The sequence below is a fragment of the Osmia bicornis genome, chromosome 6 (assembly GCF_907164935.1).
Source record: "Osmia bicornis bicornis chromosome 6, iOsmBic2.1, whole genome shotgun sequence".
Classification (NCBI taxonomy): Eukaryota; Metazoa; Arthropoda; class Insecta; order Hymenoptera; family Megachilidae; genus Osmia; species Osmia bicornis.
In genome coordinates, this window is record NC_060221.1 from 1,183,937 (window position 1) to 1,206,166 (window position 22,230).

Here is a 22,230-nt window from a genome sequence, read left to right on the forward strand (position 1 = left end):
AATCAAATTTCGATTGCGACAGCAAGCATAATTGATCCATTTGGAAGGAAAATCAAATTAACGTTCTGTTTCCTGGGGCAGTCGAGGGTGATATGTTAAGGGTCGCGAGAAATTCGGCACCAACAAATATTCATCATATTTAAGCCACGAATTTATGACGTTATTTCCATTATCCTAATAAAGCAACATCGTTTCGATATAATTTACAGTATAGGGGAGGAAACCCTAACAGATATCATTTCACAAATTTTGCAAATAATGCAAGTAATTAATGAAATAAGAGTAGGAAATAATAGTCCATAGAAAAGCAAATTGCGAATAAAAGAAGGGCAATTTTTTCTTTCAATATTATTACCAATCATATTATCGGGTATTATCAACGAATCGTATTCGTTCCAAGACAGAGACAGGAAAATGGGTCGATTCGTGTAATGGCTGCTTCGAATCCCTAGGGCTGAGGCGACCAGCCAATATTGTATTTACATGGCCGAATTAGTTGAGCCAACGAACAGCCATCGTGACCAGCACTTCCGTGTCTATTGCCATGAAATTTCGTTTCGACGAATTGAACCACGTTTCCTGAAGCTCTGCGAATACACGGGAAAAAGTGTTACCGTATTCGTGACTTAATTCCATTAATGAAATCATGGATAGACATTAAACGGAAACAAAGCGATTTTAAAAGGATTTCATAATCTTATCCATTTAACAATTTGATTGCTACACGAACAATTCAGATCAGTTCATTTTTAACAAAAATTTGGTCTATTTTTTTCTATGATACTTTAATTCTTTTAATGAGTAACCTGGTACTGGTTAAAAAGAGGATTAAAAGTACCATCTCTTCGTTAGAAGTACCAATCCTTTGATTGAGAAACGAGGGGCACGTTTTAAAAGCATCTAGAGATAGGGAATTTGAAAGAATTGTTTTATCTGTGCTAGTTTTTTACGAGGGACAGAACAATCACTTCCATTAGAGGCCAAGGGAACGAAATGGGAGAAGCTGAAATGTAATGCTACATGCGATTGCAGGCTGAGTTTGCAATCAAGAGGATTTCCTTTGTACCCTTCTTGGACTCGTTAAAGGCAACCATATTTCTCAGGCTATTTTTCACATTGTAATCGATTGCCGGAAGTAACAGAAGGCTGATTTAATAATTATATTAGTGTAGAATACATGTTTTGAAATTTAAATTTGAAATGCAAATTTTGTTCGACTTTATCATATTAGAGCTTGAATATTGAACTTTCCATCTACAACAATGATACTTGAATCTTAATATTCATTTAAATCCTTTTCCAATATCAGATTCAATAATTCAATTGAGCCTTTAACAAGGCAAATGGTTTGAGAGATTAATTGGAGGGTAAATTGCTATTTAAAAGTGAGAAGTGGTCGAAACGTGGCAATGGGAACTTGCTTGAAGAACGATTGAGACGTGTTGGAACGCGAGAAGCGCGAAGAATTTTTCAAGCAGCTTAAAACGAAGATCCGAAACGTGCCTGCTTTAAAGTATTGAGAAAAGATTTGAAGAAAAAAGAAACCATGAATCTGTGGTGTCTGTAGAAGGAAACTCTTCTCGAAACCATAAAGTATAGAGACCATAACTTTTATCGTTGAAATGGGGTAGTTTTGACAGAGGAAACAGGATTAACAGAAGGGTTAATTTTTTTAAATGCTCATCCCGTCTGACAAATGTCTACGTTTATTTCAAAAAGACTACACATCATCTTTTTTACTTACAAGAGATATTTCGTTTAAAGAAAAAGATGGGTGAAACTCAATTCGCACGGTATCTCGTGCAAATTATCCGATAGAAGAGCAGGTTCTTCAAGGTAGAGAAGAAACTATCGTAGTTTATCCAGGAATAGGAACCCGGCGAGAAATCTATCGATTCGAGGGAAAGCTTTCTAGGCGTAAAGAGTGTTCCACTCGAGGGATTTCCACGGAGGCGAGTGTCATCGTGTCGCTGGTACGCGTACGTGATCGCTCGTACGCTTGGCATCAAACCAACGAACCTTTCCTACGTTTCTCTATCTGCCATCTAACCTAGAGCATCCTTGACGAGAACAATTCTTATACCGCCGCGTTGATGCGAACAAACGCAACGGAAATACCGGTAGGAAGTGCGAGGCAGATTCATCAGATACACTCGTTGCTTCGAACCTCGATCGATATATCCCGCCAACAGGTCTCGCAATTCGAAGCCTTTTCTCTTTTCATCTTCCCGTCTCGACGAACGGAAACCTAAAAACCTTTGCATTATTTATGCGCGTTCGTTCGAAACGTCCTGTCGCTGTTTGTCAATGAATATGCGAGACGTAGAAATTCAGAAGAACATTTGTATTTCTAAATATTTTTATTTAAAAATTTTATAAATATTTTATTTCATTTAATTTATACTGATAGTCGAGTAAAAGTAGCCCGCGTAAAAGGGATTCTCGAAAAGACAATAGTAGACGAAAGGATGAAACTTACGTGCATGAACAATGAGAAACAGAAAATTCATTGAATAAAGTGGCCAGTCCGATTCGACCCCTTTCGATCGAGGACAATGTAAAGCTCGAAAGCGTATTTACTAAATGACTCTGAAGAAATCGAATGGATCTCCTCCAGCCTTTACCCTCCGTCAACGTCTCCTTTTATCTTGGTAACGTGGTTTTTCCCCTCGATTTTTAACCCGTCGTCGCGGGTTCCTCGTTGTAAAATATTCGCTGTCGCTGCAACTTCTTCGCGACCGTGTTTTATATTTCTATGCATGAAATTCAAATACACTGTGTCATGTTGCACGGCGTACATCATGGGACGTGCGTTTTCAAGGAGGTTGATTTGGGAGCTTTTCGGGGAACGTGTGGTATAAGAAATGAGATGGTGAAATTGACGTTGACGATGATTTTAATTACAACATTCAAGTATTAAGAAAGTTATACATTTTTAATTCCATTATATCGCAAAGAATTATTGTGTTTGAATAGCAATAATATAATATTCTGGAAAGTTAGATGGTTGGTAATTCAACTTCTCGTGTCCAGAAAGAACAGGACAAATGCATCATGTTTTCCGTTGTCGTCCCTTTTCCCAACCCTCTCCGGAGATAATAACGATCTATGGGTGGTTGCATAGTTTTTTAGGTCAACGTTATCTGATGCGTTCCAAGTATACTACGCGAGCACGCATGCCACGCGAATGCTACACCGCAGGGGGTGGAAAGTGAGGGAGGGTGTTCTTGCCTCTGGAAGTGACGAGAAGTCCCGCATACCGAATCCCCAGAATCCGTGTGTTCTCTAGATGAGAAAATAGCACTAGGTTACATGTGGCGTATCGCGTATCTGCCTCGTAAATTTACCCTGGCCACGGTCTACGTTCTTCTGGACTTTCACCGAGTTCACGGATTTATCCAGGGTACATCGGCGTACATGTATGAATTCTCGGCTGTTTTTTATGGATATAGAGGCTGGATGTAAAGAAAAGGTCGTTGAATTGGTTAAGGAACATCTTTTTACCGGCTCAATTGTGTTTTCTTTATTTTAATACCTTTCCTTCTTTTCATATATCAATTTATTGAATCACGGGATTCGGACGCGAAAGCTCGAGTTTTGACGCGATAAATATTTATCAAGTGGTACGATAATTTATCTGTGTTTCAGGATACCTTTAACACGCATATCAGAGGAGAAGGATTGCTTCCTGTACACGTGGTGAGTCTTTATTCATTTCATTTGTTTCATTTATTGAGAAGTGCAATTACTTTAATTGAACTGTTACTCTTTAATTTTAAGAGATAATAGAATTTTCTTATTGATTAATTTGGGGAAACTAGGGGATTTTTCTTTAAAAGAAGGTTCCTAGTTACATCGATGTTCATGACAGTGATAAGAGACATCATTTGCTCGGTACTTTGTCCTGAACATCTCCATCAGGCTTCCTTCATGACCGAATTTCACGAGTTTCCCTGATCCTAGATTACTGGTTACCCGATGCACTTAGACGTAACACTAATCTGCTCGAGAATAAATGTTTCCCCAGCGGTGTAAACGTTAGAAACGTCGGCAATCTCTCGAACGAGTTTATGTTAATTAAATGACGACGGAACACGGTAATTACCCCTGACAGTACTTTGGAAATTACAACGGGTTTTGCTCGGAATAAACGAGAAACTCTAGACCAATCACAATAGCAATAATTTTCTTCTTTCAATTTAAATATCTGATTTTTATTTTTATTAATTAACACATTGATTGCTACGTAAATTACCAGTGATCAGTACATCGAACAGAAATGGAAGGGAGTACAAATTTCAGTATTATTATACTAACAATGTAAGGCAGTCAATTAAAAACTTGAATTTTAAAAATGAACAAATATATCTTTAATTACTGGTACTGTAATATGCTTGACATGGCAATTTGCAACGTGGCGATCAACGCGTTAACAAGCATATCGTACATGCAATTAAAAACAATCATTTATTTTTGTTTTCACAATAATCAACTGCATATATTTGCCAACTTATTGAAAGAAAAATATCGCAATAGGGTAACGATGTAAACAAACAAAGGAATTTCTCTGAACTTTTATCAATCAATCCCAATTGAATACCAGTTTTGATTTTACTCGTGAAACGCGATAAAGCAAATGCGACAGAAATTGTGTTTAATTCATTTAAATGTTTCGTTTTGTGCTCGTTTCGCTTGCTACGGAGTGAGAGCATACGTCAACAAACAATCAGAGTAATTAACTTTTTTAATCCGAGCGTATTCCACACGAGAAATATTGTTATTTATAAAATAAAGGTATGTCGTGGTAGAGATTTCGCTTGGCAAAGTATCGGTAGAGATATTTTTTTAATTTAAAGAAGAAACTTCGGAAACTCGTTATACCTGCTCCAAAAACAAAGTAAAAGTTTCGTGAGTAATAACGATACCGTATTAAAGTTTACAAAGTAACGTAATAAAAAGGATATCATCTCGATTAAAATATGCACGGTGATATTTTTAATTAAACATCTGCTTGAAACGATTCGTTTAATTCTATGAACATAATTTTGATATTTCATATTAATTTATTTAACATTTGATCGTCTGTTTCATTGCGTAAAAAATTTCATGAATTTCACGAAATAAAAACTCGTTAAACGTGTTCTATTTCGAAAGACAAATGGTATTTAACGACATCCTCTATCTGGTCTATCCTGCAACGATCACCTAGGAATAAATTTTGCTCTCTTTTTTTACAAATTGAAACGAGAGAAAGACGGAAGCGTAGGGAATAAAGGAATGAACGGTATCGCCGGAAAAAGTCTGCCAACTTTCGAAGCAAAAATTGAGTCTCGTCGAAATGATTCGAGCCAACAGGAGAAAAAAGAGTGGACGGGACGTTCGAAATTGAATTTCCAATTTTTCCACGCTTCTAGCACGAACCATCGAAATCCAGGATTGGATAATTTTTCAGTCGGCTGTCACTTTGAGATTCGTGATAATCAAGAGTGACGGAATCGGGGAAACAATAGCGAAACACCGGGTAACAACGATATATCGTTGAGAATGTGTTGGATCGAATTAAGGTGAAACGTACGCGTTTGTGAAACTGTGTCGAAAAATATATCTTTATACAGGCATTTCAATCACAACCATGGTCAGTTTCTAAATCTTTCAAATTTTAATAATAATAAAATAATGAAGTTAATAATTAGATTATTCAGAAATAATACTTACCAATGAAACATTCTTTTTAAAACAAATAGAGACGTTAGAAAAACGAAACCGATAAACTCGTCGATGTCCAGTATAAAGAAAACAAAAAGCAAAAAGGGAAACACGAGGCTGCAACGCAACATCAACAAACAAGCTGCAGCACCGAGAAAACAAATCCGTAAAATAAATACAAAGAGGCGGACACATTTACATTCGTTGAGCCCCGTAAAAGCGAAGAGAATCGAGTGTTTTCTTGAAATGTTTGTCGATATTCTTTCACGGCTATTTCTGTTCCCATTTGCAACAAATCGTTGCAAATTCTAATAAACAATGTGTATTGAATTTATTTCACAGTAACAGTTAATAGCTAGAATTTCTAGAAATGAGTTCAATTAATTTTTCAACTGTGAAGTGATTAATAATTAAATGGAATGAAACAGAAAAAAGATCTTTGACATGAAACTTTAATTGTTCTATTTAATGAGACACGAAAAAAATTTAATTTTTCCATTGAGTAATTAGCACCATTGTTACGACTGAAAAGGTTAACGAGACGCACATGAGTAACACCAGCTCTAACAAATTTTACTTTACGGTAATTTTAAAACGGTAATTACGTGCACGCAGTGCGTTTTCAACACACGTGTTAATACTCGATATCTGATGCCGGCTATTTGCATTAGCGAGATCATAATTTTGGCAACCATAACTAATGGAACTGTGTTAATTATTGTATTTTAAACGATCTCGTGATACTGAAAATTTAAACGGATTTTGTATTTATTTGTAAATATATAAAGAGTTAAAATAGTGAATGATATAAATTACAAAATGACAATTTTCAATTCGTATTCTTGAATAAAAATTCAATTTTGAATTGACGTGTTATACAAGGTAGAAAATTTTGCAAATATTTTGTAGCTTTGGCAAAAATGTTCTCCTTGGGAGAAGTTAATTTTAAGAAACAGGTTAAATCAATAGGTAGGAAGCAGTTCGCCGTAGCTATCGACAAGCACACGATTCTGCTACCTTGCAAAGGAAGATATGGGGTTTCTTTGAAGTAGCCCAGTTACTCTATTAATCCCTCGGGTTCGTGAAAAGAATATTCCCATCGACGGACTTTTACTACTTTGAACCTATATCGGGGAATATCCTGTTACCTTCTCAAAGTAATTGTTGTGTAGCGGAGTTGAAGGCTCAGTAAATTGATTTTACTTCATCGAAGGAAAATATCAGAAACATTATATTTTCAATTTAATATACGATATGTGTTGCATAATATTTATTTTACACTAAAAGCATTTTGAAAAACAAACGCAACTTTTTATTTCTATATCAATAAATCAATAAATCACTGCAAATTTAAATTAAATTTGTGCAATTTGACGTCTTTTAATCTTCTAACAATAAGTAAATAAATTGCAAAAGATTTTTTATTTTTATACTTTTTATTTAATGTCGATGATCGAGAGCATTTATCGAGGATACAATAAGATAATGAGGAAAGCTAACAAAGAGGAGGAAGTGGAAAAAGGAACAAGGGAAGGGGACAGATATTCCTGAAAACGATGTAGGTCACTGTCCGTAGATAAACCGGTGGAATTGAATTTGTTCAACAGATGACACACACAATTTAATTAAAATGGCTTTGCCTGTATTTAGATAAAAAAAGTAAGGAAACTGTAGTTTTATTAACATGGCTTAAAATATTTCAAGCTGTCTACTTTAGATGATAAAAGAGTATTGAAACAGATATTTCTGTCTGAACTTTCTGTACTTGATGTTGATTGATATTTCCCTTTACAGTGATATATCAAACTGAATTACAATAACTTTTGATTAATATAGTACTCTTTTTATAAAACACAGTTCTCCTTATATATATTGTAAATATATTCGATATTACAAAATTCAAGTATATACCACATGCAATCCAAAATACAAATAATTAGGAGAAGTTCAAATTTCTGATGACACAATTAACGACGGAAAGAGTGACAATAATTACGTTGATCCAATTTTTCATACTTCTTGTCAATTATTTAATTTCCTCCCATAGGAACCTTGCAACCTTATGATTTTCCTAACCATCCATTTATCAAAACAGAAAACATGACGGTCAGTATCGAAAGGTTTTTACCAGCGTCATAAATAATTCTCGACGCTGTATCGTTTCAACGCGGTTGATGGTGAGAAGCTTGTAAAAAGCTTCTCGTCAAGCTTTCGCGGTTTCTGACCACGAAATACACGGCAATTAACGTTTTTACGAGAGCATCGTTGAATTCCATGCGACATTTACACCGTGATACGAGGTCTTTGTAAAGTGTCGGTTTTCAGCTATCAAAGTTTCAAATCACAACACAAATTAGAGTGCTTTGTACTTTTTCCTTTGTTCCATTACAAGTTATGAATGTGGATGAGGGCTGTTTTAAATTTTATCGCTTTCTGTTAGAGAATTCCTATAAAATTTTTAAAATTTCTAAAGAGGAGGATATTACCCTGCTTGATCATAAATGTCGAAGCCACGTTAGGGGGAAGCGTTCTTGCATTTCAAGTGGAAAATTGCGGTGTCAAAAAGGAAAAAAGATGCTTCTATCTTGCAAAGAAAGACAAGGAGAGTCTCGAAGGACATGTCGAAAGAGGGAAGAAAAGGAAAAAAAAAGAAAAAGAGCACTGTTTCGCGACTTTAGAAGTCTCGCGAAACCGAGTTTCTTCCCGCTTCTATTCAACCCCCTTGTCAGATTCTTTACACGCGAACGTCAAAAGTCTGGCCAGCGATACCATAAAAATCGTTTAACGAGTTCCCTCGGCGATTCAGGTATAAAGAGTGACATCCTGCAGGACATCCCCCTTTCAAGTGTCAAAGGATTCATCGAGCCCCATCGTGAATCAATATTCCTTTACGAATTTTCTTTTCTTTCCTCGATATTGAAATAGATATTGAAATTTTTAAAAATAATCATTTACAAATAGATGCAATTTTTTGCTTTTCTACTCCTCTGTGCGAAATTATTATAATTGCTACTCGAGTATTTTGACTTGGAAGCATAATTCAGATAATACACAAAATATCCTTTCATCCCTTATTTTTTAAATTCATAACTGTGGTGACCATCACCCAGATGACTGACAATGCGTTAAAAAGGTTTTGAGATTTTTTTTTTTTTTTGCAAAGTAGCGTGAAATTGCACGTTTCAGATAGAAAATTCGTTCGCTGTCAGGTAGAGGGCGAATGGTCGGAAAGAGAAAATCTGGGTTGGCAGCACGCGTTGCAGAATCCTTTCTGTCGTAATTAACTGCGACACTGGCTGGTCTAGCTATTGCCGAAATTCGCGACGTTACAAGCGTACGCATACAAATGCACAGCTACGTGACCGAAATTCCTGCCACCTGTTTATATGATGGTAATCAATGGTCGACCGACTGATCAATTATTCCGCACGACGTACGAATTACCGTTTCGACGATCCAGATGAGAGCGTTGCGCAAACGAATCTCTCTTTTATTTATTCTCTCTTTTTTTTTCAATTCGAATGGAAGAATTTTCCGAAGGACGATGATTACAATGGACAGATAATGAATAACGTGAAATTAAAAAGTTCCAATTGTATCACGCTCTGTCTGATTTCACGGTATTAAAATGTGTAATTGAAATTAGCCCCGTTAATACGTTGCTCCAACTCGTTTGCTCGTGCTTTGTACCGTTTATCTCTTTGTACAGTTGTGATACAGAGATGTATCGAATTATCTTTTGTGTTAACAACAAACGGTATCGTTCGATTGATTCGCACTCATTTTAATGCAACTTTCATGTAGGTAATACAGAGCTGGGAAAAGCATTCAACGGGTATTTTATTTATCTGTAATCAATCATGTTGAAGGGATGAAGTCCAGTGGCAGGTAGGGGGAAAAGTGGGTCCCTTACCATTATACAACTAAAGCGTTCTAGTTCTTAGTTAAAATCTTAGTTACGCCAATGATGCATTTTGCTTTCTAAATTGGGGTTAAAAAAGATATTTCATTGAATAAAAAATACATTAACACTCTTTCAGTGTAAATATGGATGAGATCTTAAAAATTAAATTACATTACAGATAGCGTTACAGATAGTGATCTCTTAAATAGGGAGAATTAACACAACAGGTGAAAATATGCAGCAAGATAATCACTGCTGTAAAATGAGACAAGCAGGCCTACTAAATGGTAGTTATATGTAAATTTTTAATTTCAAGAGAAAACAGTGAGTGTAATGTAGCAATTTCTCGTAACAGAATAAATCCAACGACATGCATAACGAATAATATCGTATGAATAATGTATTAACCCTTTAAGAGTGGCTCTTTTAAACGAAGATGACACATTACGTGATCACGACTTTTATATTAACGGAAAGAAAGAAACAAATGTCGAAAGTTTTTACACAGTTTAATGGTTATTGTCACTCCTCGCAACTTCTGCTCTAGTTTAAAAAATAATATGCATAAAAGAAGTGGCAAAGAAGTACGGCCCTTGTCGCGTTGTTACAAAGTTCTTCTGACAGCGAACGATCCATTTTTCCTTTCTCACTTAAAGTTTGACTCTTCTTCTGATTCTTGTTGCAAAGGCCAATTGTCGCATCTTATGATATTTTTCTGCAACTTTGGATTTGTTCATTACATGAGCAATTTATTCGGAACATTATACAAAAATTCTATCATTTAGAATAGACATAAAAAATATCATATTTGGCAAGAAAATTTGAATAAATAAATTATGTTTGTTTATAGTTATAGATTTATAATGAAGTGGATAAAGTTCATGTACAATTTTAGGAAATTCCTTTCGGGTAAGACTAATTGCTTTTTCACTGGTAAGCGTTATCGTTTGCAACACGCTGTAATATTCAATAGAATATTCAAATAGCAGTTGGGCTTAGATAATTTAAATGGCTGTTAAGCCGTCGAAATTATGCTAATACATGCATGTTAATTGGCCCAACATTTATGGTAATGAGACCCAGCTACACGCGATACTAAACATTGCAGGAATTTTTAATGTTAATTGCACACCACTCTTTGAACTAGCCGGTCATTTGTGCGTTTTATACGATTTGTGAGCTCGTAATCTTGTCACGGTATTTCATTTATAATATTGGTATTACAAGTAACAACAATTTTTTTAATATTGAAATAGTGAAATAACAAAGAATATAACATTTATCAATAAAACATTTCAAAATAGTAATTTATTTGCAATAAAATATAATAAATTTACATATTGTTTGATCAAGATACAAGAAAGTGGTATAATAATAATATATGTAAGCTAGAACGACACACTCTAAGTAGTATAGGTACGCGATAAGCTAGGCGCTGTAAGTAGTATAAGCATACGATAACGGAAACTATGATCTAAACAGTCTTGTACAGGACACAGTATCACTTTCTGATGTTGATAGTGGTGTAAACCAAATAATGGCAATTTATTAGAAGAGTTTAGAAAATTTTTGTTGTCATTCGGCTTTCATCGGCGCATAGAAAATCTACATTAAACAAACGTTGATAGTCACAAGATAGTCAGCCACAAAATGTTTTCCCTTTTCTTCTTTTTTTGTTACTCTACTTGCTGATCTGAGGCTATCGTAGAATTATGCAAATTTCATTCGTGCACGTGGTCGGCCGAGTTATTCGTGGCCTTTTAATGCCACTACTGGAACTTCCTAATGAATTTATGGGAAATATTTTACGAGAAAACGGGCAACGATGCTCGGCTTTCTAAACAAGAGCACGTGCGCGGATTTTAAGCGAAGGCAAAGGTACCAACGAGAGATAACTCCGAGAGTAATTTGAATACTTTTTATTTTCCGTAATTCCGGCACGGCTCATTGGGATTAATGAAACAAATGTGTGTATATGTTTCGTTCATGCGCCAGATTGTTTCATTCTACATCGTGCATGTTGAGTTAGAATATATGAACAATATTCCTCTATTACTTTATAAAAATTAAAATGGGTTCGTATATTCTCTGGAATAACAAATATAATAATTAATTCGGAAAAAGTAATGCGCATCAGAGTTCTTTGACCCGCAGAACAACCTGAATCGAAAACAATCATAAAGTAACTGCCCTACTGGCATCGAGCTGGCCAAGTCTGTTTTAAAACCGTGCCATAAATATAAGGATACAGGAGACTGTATGTCGAAGGAGCTGTTGACATGCCAGCTGAGCAGCATCGACCAGAAATTCCTAAAAGGTATCTGGCGGACATGCTTGGCCCATATCGAGGCATCTCGCTGAATATTATCACGTGCCGCGCGTAAATTATGCACAGAGGAAGCGTAATATGCGAAACGATGCCAATGGCGAGGACCTGCTCGTCCATTATCGGTACCGTGACAACGACGCCGACGATGAAGCCAATCGTCGCTGGAGGAAGCAGGACAAGGCGCCGCGCCGCGCCGCGACGCGCAATAATGCCGACGATAATCTATCCCGGTGACGTAGTTGCACCACCGTGTTATTGTTTCAGGGGAAGAAAAACGAGAAACGTTGATAAGACTGTCTCATAAACGGGCAAATGAAAATTTTTATGAGGAGCTTGAAGATTCCCAGTTAGAGAAACTTTTAGGCAATGATTCTTAGTGTGAATTTCAGAAGTACAATTATTTTTTAATTTAAAATTCTAAAAGTAGAAAGACGGATACTTTGATCGGATTAAAGTTCAAGATGTCCAATCGACATCTCGTTATCTGTGCTCCGTCGTGTCTTTCATTTGTTGACGATTTGTAATGAGAATTACGCGATACTCTCCAATCTGACGTTAATTCGTTATTTGAATGTAAATACGTTTACGGATATGATGAATTCGATGATCATCGAACGTCCAAACGGGTCATCCGGTAACGACATTGCCAGGCGTCGCGTTGCGGCGCATTGCACCGCGTCGTATCACTGGAATACGATTCGACGTGGAAAGCCGACGATGAAAAAAAAGTTATAGAAATATGAAATCCGACTGATAGAGATCGAATTTCTAACACGTTAACTGGTACGATGTGTTCAGTGGAAATATCTCATCAGGAAACTATTTTATTTCTAATGAAACTAATCTAATATCATAAGTTGACAAAATTCAAATTACAAAAAATGTTAGAGAAAATTCCGCCATTTATTGACTAATTAAAGAGCAGATAAGTATACAACAAAATTATTAATTGCAATGATTTAAACCGCAATTAAGAAACCTAACAATTAATTAAAACTTTACTACCTGGATGATTGGGACAGCTAACAACAATCAAACCATCAGAGTAATTAATTCCAAACGTGTGAATTTGAATTATGAGATTCAATAAGATCTAGTAGTCTACACATTAACTGCAAAGCACCTTTAAGAGGAATCGTAACCATATAACTGGACACATTTGGTCTTGGCAGATTTACGACTGGGGAGAAAGGGGGTTTAGACTCTGCACAACCCTTGAGGAATTGCATGAGGTTAAACAATGCAAGCATCAAGCCATGACTAGTGACTGAGAGTCACGTAACTATTAAGAATTGATTATTTAAAGCAGAGGACAAATGATCATCCTCGGTTAAATATAACATACTTTTAAATAAACAATTCACAGATTATATCAACATAAGTTATATATCCTTTATTACATATATAACAGAAAGAAATTCATAGATGCATGATATCAAAATTTGTTTTCTTTTATCAATTCATTAATTAACTAGAATAATACTCAATTAGAAAATATTTTTTCAAATACTCCACCATCTGATCATCGATTTTCTGCGAAGAAACCAACCGCAGAGAAGTTAGCTTAGAAACCAGCAGCACGTAACGTCCAACTAACGACGTTAATGGACGTTGGACGTAACGGGTAGCTAATTACTACGACACATCGCGGTTATATTTTCCCGTCGTTTGGCCAGCCAGGCATCCAGCGGTTATATCGGGCCACCGCCATAAACTCGAAACGCAACGATGCTCCGGAACTTCGCTTAACACGTTCACCGACCACCACCGCTCCTATGAATTTCGTTTAGGCAAATAGTTGCAAAATAAAAAGAAAAAAATAATCGCAACTTCCGAGAAAATTACGCTAAGTTTAATATCAATACTACTCCAATTATTGTGTCTGAATCAAATCATCTTTGGCAAGTTTGAAAGAATATGTGACACATATACAGGTCCACCTACAATTTCGAACCTCTGAACTCCAACATAGTTATTTATTTCACACTTCAATGTTTGGAAATGTTTCAATTTTCAAGTGCCTGTTCCACTTTACTTGCCAGCCTTGGCACACTTGACAATCTTGGTGGTCCTCAAACACTTCAGACGACCTACCATTACCTTCTGGGCATCTCGACAGGGTGAAGACTACATAGTTAAAGAATTTTTTAGTTTCACGAAGGTTTTGAAATTTTTGAAAGAGAAATTATACGATTTTAATATGGGTCTCTGGGCATAGTAGGCGTCTTCAGGGAAAATGACTACTTTGTAGGGTTTGTTTATAAAACTCATTAGACATCATTACTTAATTACCACTAAAGGCATAGATAGTATTATTACTATACCCAATTTAATCTGTATAAATGTAAAGACGATTATTACACAGTCTTTGAAAAGAATTGCCCTGACGATTGAAAATGACCCCACATTCAGCAGATACCGTTTAAACGTTTGTAGCATGACACACTTGGGGGCTTTTGGTTGACACATTTCGCTTGTTCTTTTATTTATTTATCGGTAACGAGCCCGGCCGTTCCCACTGATGCGGGCTGCGATGTCCCATTTTCCCGTGGTATTTCGTCGGGGTTGGAGGACTCTGGTGAATTCGTTTAATAAAACCCACTGTGGAGGCTGCTGGTGCAATTCTTTGATTTCGAGGATGGCTCTATCGGATATCCCCAGCCCTCCCCGTATCTGCAGTCCTCCAGTTTTTGATCTCGACAAGCCGTGTCCCGGACACGACTGGTTTAATAAGAGAAAAAGAAAGTGTAGAGGCTGGATGGTAATTTGGTTTAAGGAACGAGCAGCGACTAAGTGGACGGTATGAATGTTTGATTTTCTTGAAACGGAATGGAAAGGATGTTGGAAGTATGAGAAATACTACTTTCATGTTGCATCTTTCCTCTTTAGCTTGAAAAATTTTGATATCAGATTGCTTTTGAGCAATCAACGTGTTATTTGTAAAGCTATTATACCTAATATTGAAATATTGAAATATTCAAATTATTATAAATGGTCCTATTTATGAATAGCTTTTTCATGAACTCGTATAATTAGTTACGGCGATATCCAATAAAGAACCAACCATTCTGTATTTATAATTTTGATAAACTCTTTATGTAGTTATTTTTATTAAACTTTAAACTTCAAATTGATATACCACAAGTGCTATTTTCCAATATTTTTGTGTCATATTGAACTTTTTATAAATCGAAATCCATTTAATATGTAAATTCATATGAGAGTGGGAAAATTCATATTTCGATTTATGCAAAATACGTGGAATGAGTTAATTCTGTAACCCAATCCCCAATGACCAAAAAAGAAATATTAAATACACGGGAAAATGTTCGAAATTTAATATAAAAAATAAATTAATCTGCTCCCTGTAATAGCGAATTCATATCAGCATATTTGATAGCAGTTCAATCGTGTATTATTAAGCAAGTATCGTTTTTTCATTACATTTATCAACAATCATTTTTCTTTTTATCACACTTACAATGTTTATTAAATTTCTAATAATTTCCAATAAATCTGCAAACTAGAAAACAATTAAATTTCCAGGCTCTTTTAACCGCAGATGTATGCAGAATATTGAAAAAAAGTTGTGCTTTTTAGAGGTACTTTTTATATATCTGGTGTCGGTAGATTAATGCCCTCGATTACCTTCCACTTTCCTACGAATGTCGCGCTAAAGAGAGATCGTTATTCATAATTCACCGTTATGAAACGTTTCTTCGATTTGCAGGCAGTTTAATTGCCCGGACAATTAATTGTGATCTGTCGAACGGCCGCTAGAGATTCCGGGAAACTGCGAAAATTTTATCATCGTCCCTGAACTTCTGACACGTTCGATGATTTACGAGCGGACTAGTAAAATTTTTTTCCCACCCTAGAAAGAGAATATCTCTGTATACCTTAGATTTTTGTTTAGAGGAAAAATAAATAACGCAGTTCGAAACTGGTATTTCAAAAAAATATATTTTCACTTAATTTATTGCAAATAACTTCGCAGGCTGCACGACATTTCGAGAACACCCTGTATAATTAAAAACACGCAGACCTGTAATGTTTATTAGCGAAGGGTAGCTCGTCTGCGAGTGAAACGAGCGGAACGACTCATTAAAGCGGACGAAGCTGCGTATTACGAAAAATAATAATAGAGTAAGAGTCGGTGGTGGACGGTAGCCACGAAATTGCTTAACCATTATGAAAGAGGAACGACTTTCTCATTCTTTCCTCGGCAAGTAGCGAGAAAAGACGAACATTCGCCTCATTTCCCATCGTCTCGTCGTCGTTTCGATTCTCTCCTCGCGTTTTCCAGCCTCTCTCGCCTCCAACGGTATTTCCACCGCTCAGAAATAACGAGAATGTAATTTTCCGGGACGCGTATTATTATCATCGGCAGGACATCGCCGCTCTTCCTGTTTCGCATATTCGTCCGTGTTTCGAACGCGACTACATCCGTTCCTATTTTCTGTCAGTTTTGTTGGGACGCAATGTCTCGACTGTCGGTTCGCCTTCGTTAACACAGCGTCTTCCTCGTGAAACGTTCTTCCATTCTATATCCAGCTCGTAGGTACTTCGTTCTGCTTTTAGAATAATTCATAACCCTATTTCGAACGAACTACTTTTCGAAAGATTTATAAAAATTTCCTTTTCGAGAAGATCGCTTGATTTTTAACAGAACTGATTTTATGATGGAACCAATAAAATCGAAGCACCTACTCAGCTTCTTATTCATTTTAATCGTCCCCCGTCGGTGTCTGATTCCAGCAGAAACAGAAATTGATGTTGCGCAATGCAGCTTGCAATAAAATCGAAAATTTATGGAAAGGAACGATCTTCCGACTTTACGATAACCCTCGCTTCATTCAGCAGTTATCGTTACAGTTTCTTATCTCTTTTAGTGAGTTTGAAATTATGACGATTATTATTGAGTTAGAGGAATTTCATTTTAAAGTCATTAACCTTCTCGATCTGTACTAGGGTGCACATACCCCGGAGTAATAAAAATTCTTACGAGTAGAATTCATATCTAAATCGTTATCATATATCTATCCACCGTTCTCTCATCGATATTCGTCACTCGAAACACCGCAAGAATTTAATTACAAACAGTGTCGAGTTTAGTCTGCGGACAAGTTTCGTCGTTAATCGGTAAGCTCACAGTGTCGACTGTCTGTCTGTATCTCATCGAAATGCTGAAAGGACGGTACCATTGAGAATACCAGTGCACACAGCGGTGCCAGCAGATTAATATCGTTCCCCTGTCGAGTGTAGGTAGATCACGTTGCCAGTGTATATATTATATCATTGGTGCAGCTGTAGAACAATGTCTCCTTGCGTCGCTCGTAATTTGTAAGACCATACGCTGCCGCAGAAGTGCAAGCTGGCTCGTAGCTGACAGACATAACGACTTCAACAATACCAAATCAGCTTGAAGTTTCCATAATCTTGCCGGGAGAAACGGTCACGCGACCTTCCGTTCGAATCAGCGCTTTAAGTATAGTTCGTGACTAAGTTGCATCTACTTTTACAAATTTATCAAATTCGAAGACACTCCACGCGGAACCCCGTTATTAACAATTTATTAATCGATGCAACGTTAAACCCTCATTTAGAAAAAAGAAGCCTAATGATTTGAAAGCAGTACGTTTATTAAATGTTCCAATTTTTTGAAGAACGTCTTAAAGCTTTCAAACAGCAGTCTTCGTTAATGCGAGTCTACAATTAACTGTAGCAGGTATACAAACTAGCAGTTCATTAGCCTGATTTCAGCAAACCTAGCTGTTGAGACTCTCTTTCACCCTCGCCCCACTCTCTTTCACGGCTACCACCCTGCTTCCTTTCCGTTTGTCCTGACAACCGGTATATGTACCCGGCTTTGCCACGGGATATCTCGCCGATTTAATATTCGACCGAGTCTCTTGATATTCGGTGGACAGATATTAGCATGTAGAAAGGTAACTTTCAAGATGGATTCGCTTCCGTCTCCGCGGCGAGCCTAGGACCTAGGCCAACCGATAAATTTCCCGTGGCCTGGAATTTCTATGGTTTCCTGGAATCTCGTAGCTAACTTCGAAATTCCGACACGCTCGAAGGACTCGGTAATGTTTAGGTGTTAATTAATGACGTCACCTCGGCTGAGATAGTTGCCCCGTGAAATTAGTGCAAGCAGTTTTGTTGCTGTTTACAGATGTTGCAATTTGGGATTTTCTAAACTTATTTAATCAGTTTTGAAAAAGTATCAATGCTTTTTAATTTTGTTTCTCTTTTTCTATTTTAAATTGCTTCCAAAGGATTGATCAATTTTTCACATGAATTTTTATTACTCTCCGCGTTTGATTCATTCGTAGCAATAAAGGTACAATCAGAGGAGATATATTTCATCAAAGCACAGAGACTGTGATTAGCTGTTTGCATTACTTTCACAGAGGCAATTCTTGCGCACCAATTCGTAAATGGAAAGGTACTTCAATTAACAAGTACGTTTTGTCCGATTGGCTATGTATTTCGGTGGCATTTGTACAGCCTACATTTTGAAGTATCCCCAGCAGCCAGCAGAAAGTGCACGATTATCTACAGGCACATAGACGCGTTTTCGAAAAAGTTAAACGGGACGTATGTCTACGTAAATGCAGCACATTGTATCGTTGATTAATTGAAACGAAATCAAACGATAGAAATGAAATGAAAATATTGAAAGCAAACAAAGCAAACGCGTTGCCGATAATTCTATACGCTGAATATGCTGGTTCACATATTTACAGTAACAAACGAAACGGAATTTATACCAGCCGCTTCTAGAACACCGTTCGACCGTTAATCGTACATTTTATTGGTATAGATACGATCCAGCGATTCTATACTCTCGTTCTGTGCGTTTCGAGTCGAACCATCAGTTCGGAATTGAGTAACGAACCATAAGCGTCTCATATCGATTTCTCAAACCTTTTCACTGCTATTTATTTACAGTCTGACTGAAATAGATTTTGTAACAAGGTAATAGGTGCGGCAATAAATTGTATCTTTTTTGTCTTCCTAATGAAAAACCAACAGAGTAACAAATGAAGGTTTTATTCGCTGGTTCTATTGATGAATATTTGTTATAAAATAACTATGTAGTTCGGATTGTATTGAAAAGGCAAACAAGTCGTTATTGGCGGCTTATGTGCTAACGCGATGACCCATGATGAACCTCGAATTTCGGGAACATACTCAGTTTATGCTGCGCGTTCATCGTATTAAACGACATGTGCACAAATATAATCCATGTTCTGTGCATATGTAACATAGTATGTTTATTTCGGACAATATATTTCATCCATCATCCACCCCTTTCATGATAATATCAATAACTATCGCGATAACGTTAGAAATATTAGAGATATATTGAGAAATGAATAATGATTTTCTCTTGTTAATTACTTTGCGAACAATAGATTATTCGCGACAATACAAATTCGCGAACAATAGGTTATTCGTTTCTCGAAAATTTCTTTTTATAAATCAGAACCAAAGGAGCTAGGGTTATTTTTACACAACGTTACTCCTCTGAAATGAAGAAGAGAAAAGATAAAAGAACTGTCCAAAGTTAAGAAGACAAAGAATAAAAGAGGATAGCATTTTCATCTAGGATTTTTGTGATCTAATTTATTTCTTTCGCCCTTGTCCAGGAAATGAGATTTACTTACAGACCTAGCTTTACGTCAAGTCCATCTGTATCTTATAATATAATGTTACTGGTGGTTTAACATGAGACTGAAATATAGAATACGAAAATATAGAATACAATTTTTTCATCGTTCCATATTATTATTTGTATTCACAATAGTTTAAATTAATTAATGGAATAAAATTATTCATAATTAAAAAATTAACATTCTTTTTATAAATGCAAGGTTGAGATAAAATTAAAATTCGTCTGCATTTAGCATTTGTTGAAGATGGAATGATCGATAGATTGGCTATAAATTCTTCAAAAAAGTTAATTTTCTCGAAGGGTTAATGAATCTCGTCGAAGTGGTTTAGGAGACCTATATTTCACAAGGGTTCATTCTGCCCCCTGAATAACTCTCCTGTCGAAATGTCGACGATCAGGAAATCAGTATTTATAATGATTACAGAAGTATTCAAATTAGTCAACTAAACGATAATTACATTTTTTAAAGAGGTTTTTCTTAGCAAAAATTTTATATTCAGAGCAATGTAGTATTACAGTAATTCATATTTAATAAAATGTAAAATTACAACAAGAAATTTTTATTACAATATAGGAGTACAGTGACTTTTATTTGATATAATACAGAATTATTGTAATTCAGATTTGATATAATATAAAATTGCAATTTTTAAAAAACCATCATCTTCAGTATTGTTCAGGATTTCAGATTCATCTTCTATTCTCCAGAGCAAATTTTTAAAAAAGATATCTATTTGTGGGTTAATAAAATTTCATATCCTACCGAAATCGTGTGTAAAGGTCAGACTGCTCCTGAGAATCTGAAAGTTTGCTCTGCTCTTTCGCTTCTCTACCTACTGGTTTATATTTCCAGAAAAATTCACTGGTCCACGGATTCCTTTGAGCAACACCACCCCCGAGCACTTTGTTGAATTTTAAAGTTAACTAAAGGAAAATACTTGGTCCACTTTCTTCGGAATTTCAAAGTTAGTTATCCGATGTTTAGTAGTTAGTTTATATTTTCACATAGCAAACTGTGTAAAATCTCGTTTGACAATATCAAACAATAGAGAGAGAGAGAGAGAAAAAAAACCCATTGATCACTGCTCGATGAAGATAAAACTTCGCAAAGAATAAATAACATTTGTTTCGTTTTTATTGATTTTCGTATTGCTGTTACATGCTTTTGTGTTTCGCTGATTTCGTGACGAATAATCTACTGGATTTAAAACAAAAGGACATTTGTACACATGACAATGCTAAAATTCGTTTGTCAATAGATTGAATAAAGCTTTCATCGTGCTTTAACAAAATGCATCAGCTCTATTGACACTGATAATGCTAAGCTATTGTGAAAAGAGTATTGCTATTGATAGATACAATTTGATGAGAGAAAATAATTATAAAACAACATTTATGGTATATCAATTTGAAGCTTGACATAAATCAAGCTTCAAGTTTATATAATGCAAGTATTATTTCACAATAATTTCATGTCATCGAATCATGTCAGATTTTCAAGATACCAAAATCCAAAATTCAATATAAAATTAAAACAGGAAGAAAATTCTAGACTCGAATTTCACACTGGAAGAGATTCACTAATGTTTTGCCTGAAAAAAAAGGGAAAGAAATGCGAGAGAATTGAAGGGTCGAACGGCAATCACGATTCCAGCCGATACAACAGGACGATCGACATTTTCCCCAACGGCAACACGTTCGTTCGTTCGAAGCGAATCGCTTGTAAAGAGTATCCCCGTAATCACCGGTGGCGCAGAATAATCGAACGTCTCTATTATCGGTGTCGCAGTATTCTATGGTGGTGTGTACGGTTCTATACCGTGCAGCACTTTCACCGTTCCCGGGATGCAACACCCTTTGATACGATCGCAGCTTCGTGACGGGTGTGAACACCGAAGGTTGTACCATCGGCTGAACAAGCATCGGTCGACATTCGAAGCAGAAACCGAAGCAACCAGATCAAAATATTCTAGTCACGCGTTGGCCAACCAATGCCACGTCTCTCTATCCCCGGTTCTCGATGCTTTCCCTCTTTCACCATTTCGTTTCGTCGACACCACCCTCCTCTATACCTCTTACCATTTTCCTTTGCTCCCGTTTCCTTTCCACACAGCTGTTTCCTTAATTCTACACCCCTTCAGTCTTTCTTCAACTCTACCTGAGTTCCTCGAGCACGTTTAATTATTTTCTTTTCATTTCTCAAGGGGTTGTTTTATGGGATTAGCGTCCTGGTTGCTTCTTTGTTACGCTCTTCCAATTTATCTTCCGTTTCAGGATGTTTTCATTTCTTTGATCGTATTATTTTTAATACTGTTTAGCATTTCAGTTTGATACATTCGTTTGTGGCTTGGTGTGTTTTCGAATGGCTGCAGCGAAAATTAATATGTTAAAATTTCTTCCTCTTTCGTTTTTTAATTATTCGATTATTATTTGAACCGCCAGTTAGGATAATCCCCGTGGCAATCAGTGTGTTGATGATTTATGTCCCATCAGCTGCATGGTTATTAGCGTCGCTTTACAAAATTTACTGAGTGTAATTATGTTCGGTTATTTATATTATATTAGTTTGTTACTTGATTTCGTTTTACTTCTTTTCAAAATATC

The 22,230-nt window shown here is 36.2% G+C and overlaps 1 protein-coding gene across 3 annotated transcripts in view; it reads left to right on the forward strand.

The window, feature by feature from the left end:
• Positions 1 to 22,230, forward strand: part of LOC114873506 (zwei Ig domain protein zig-8-like) — a 135,099-nt gene that overhangs the window by 68,798 nt on the left and 44,071 nt on the right. For all 3 annotated transcript variants that reach the window (XM_029181907.2, XM_029181911.2, XM_029181908.2), the window contains exon 3: positions 3,649 to 3,699. The gene's annotated coding sequence lies outside the window, so the exon portion shown is untranslated. The remainder of the gene's footprint in view (positions 1 to 3,648; positions 3,700 to 22,230) is intronic.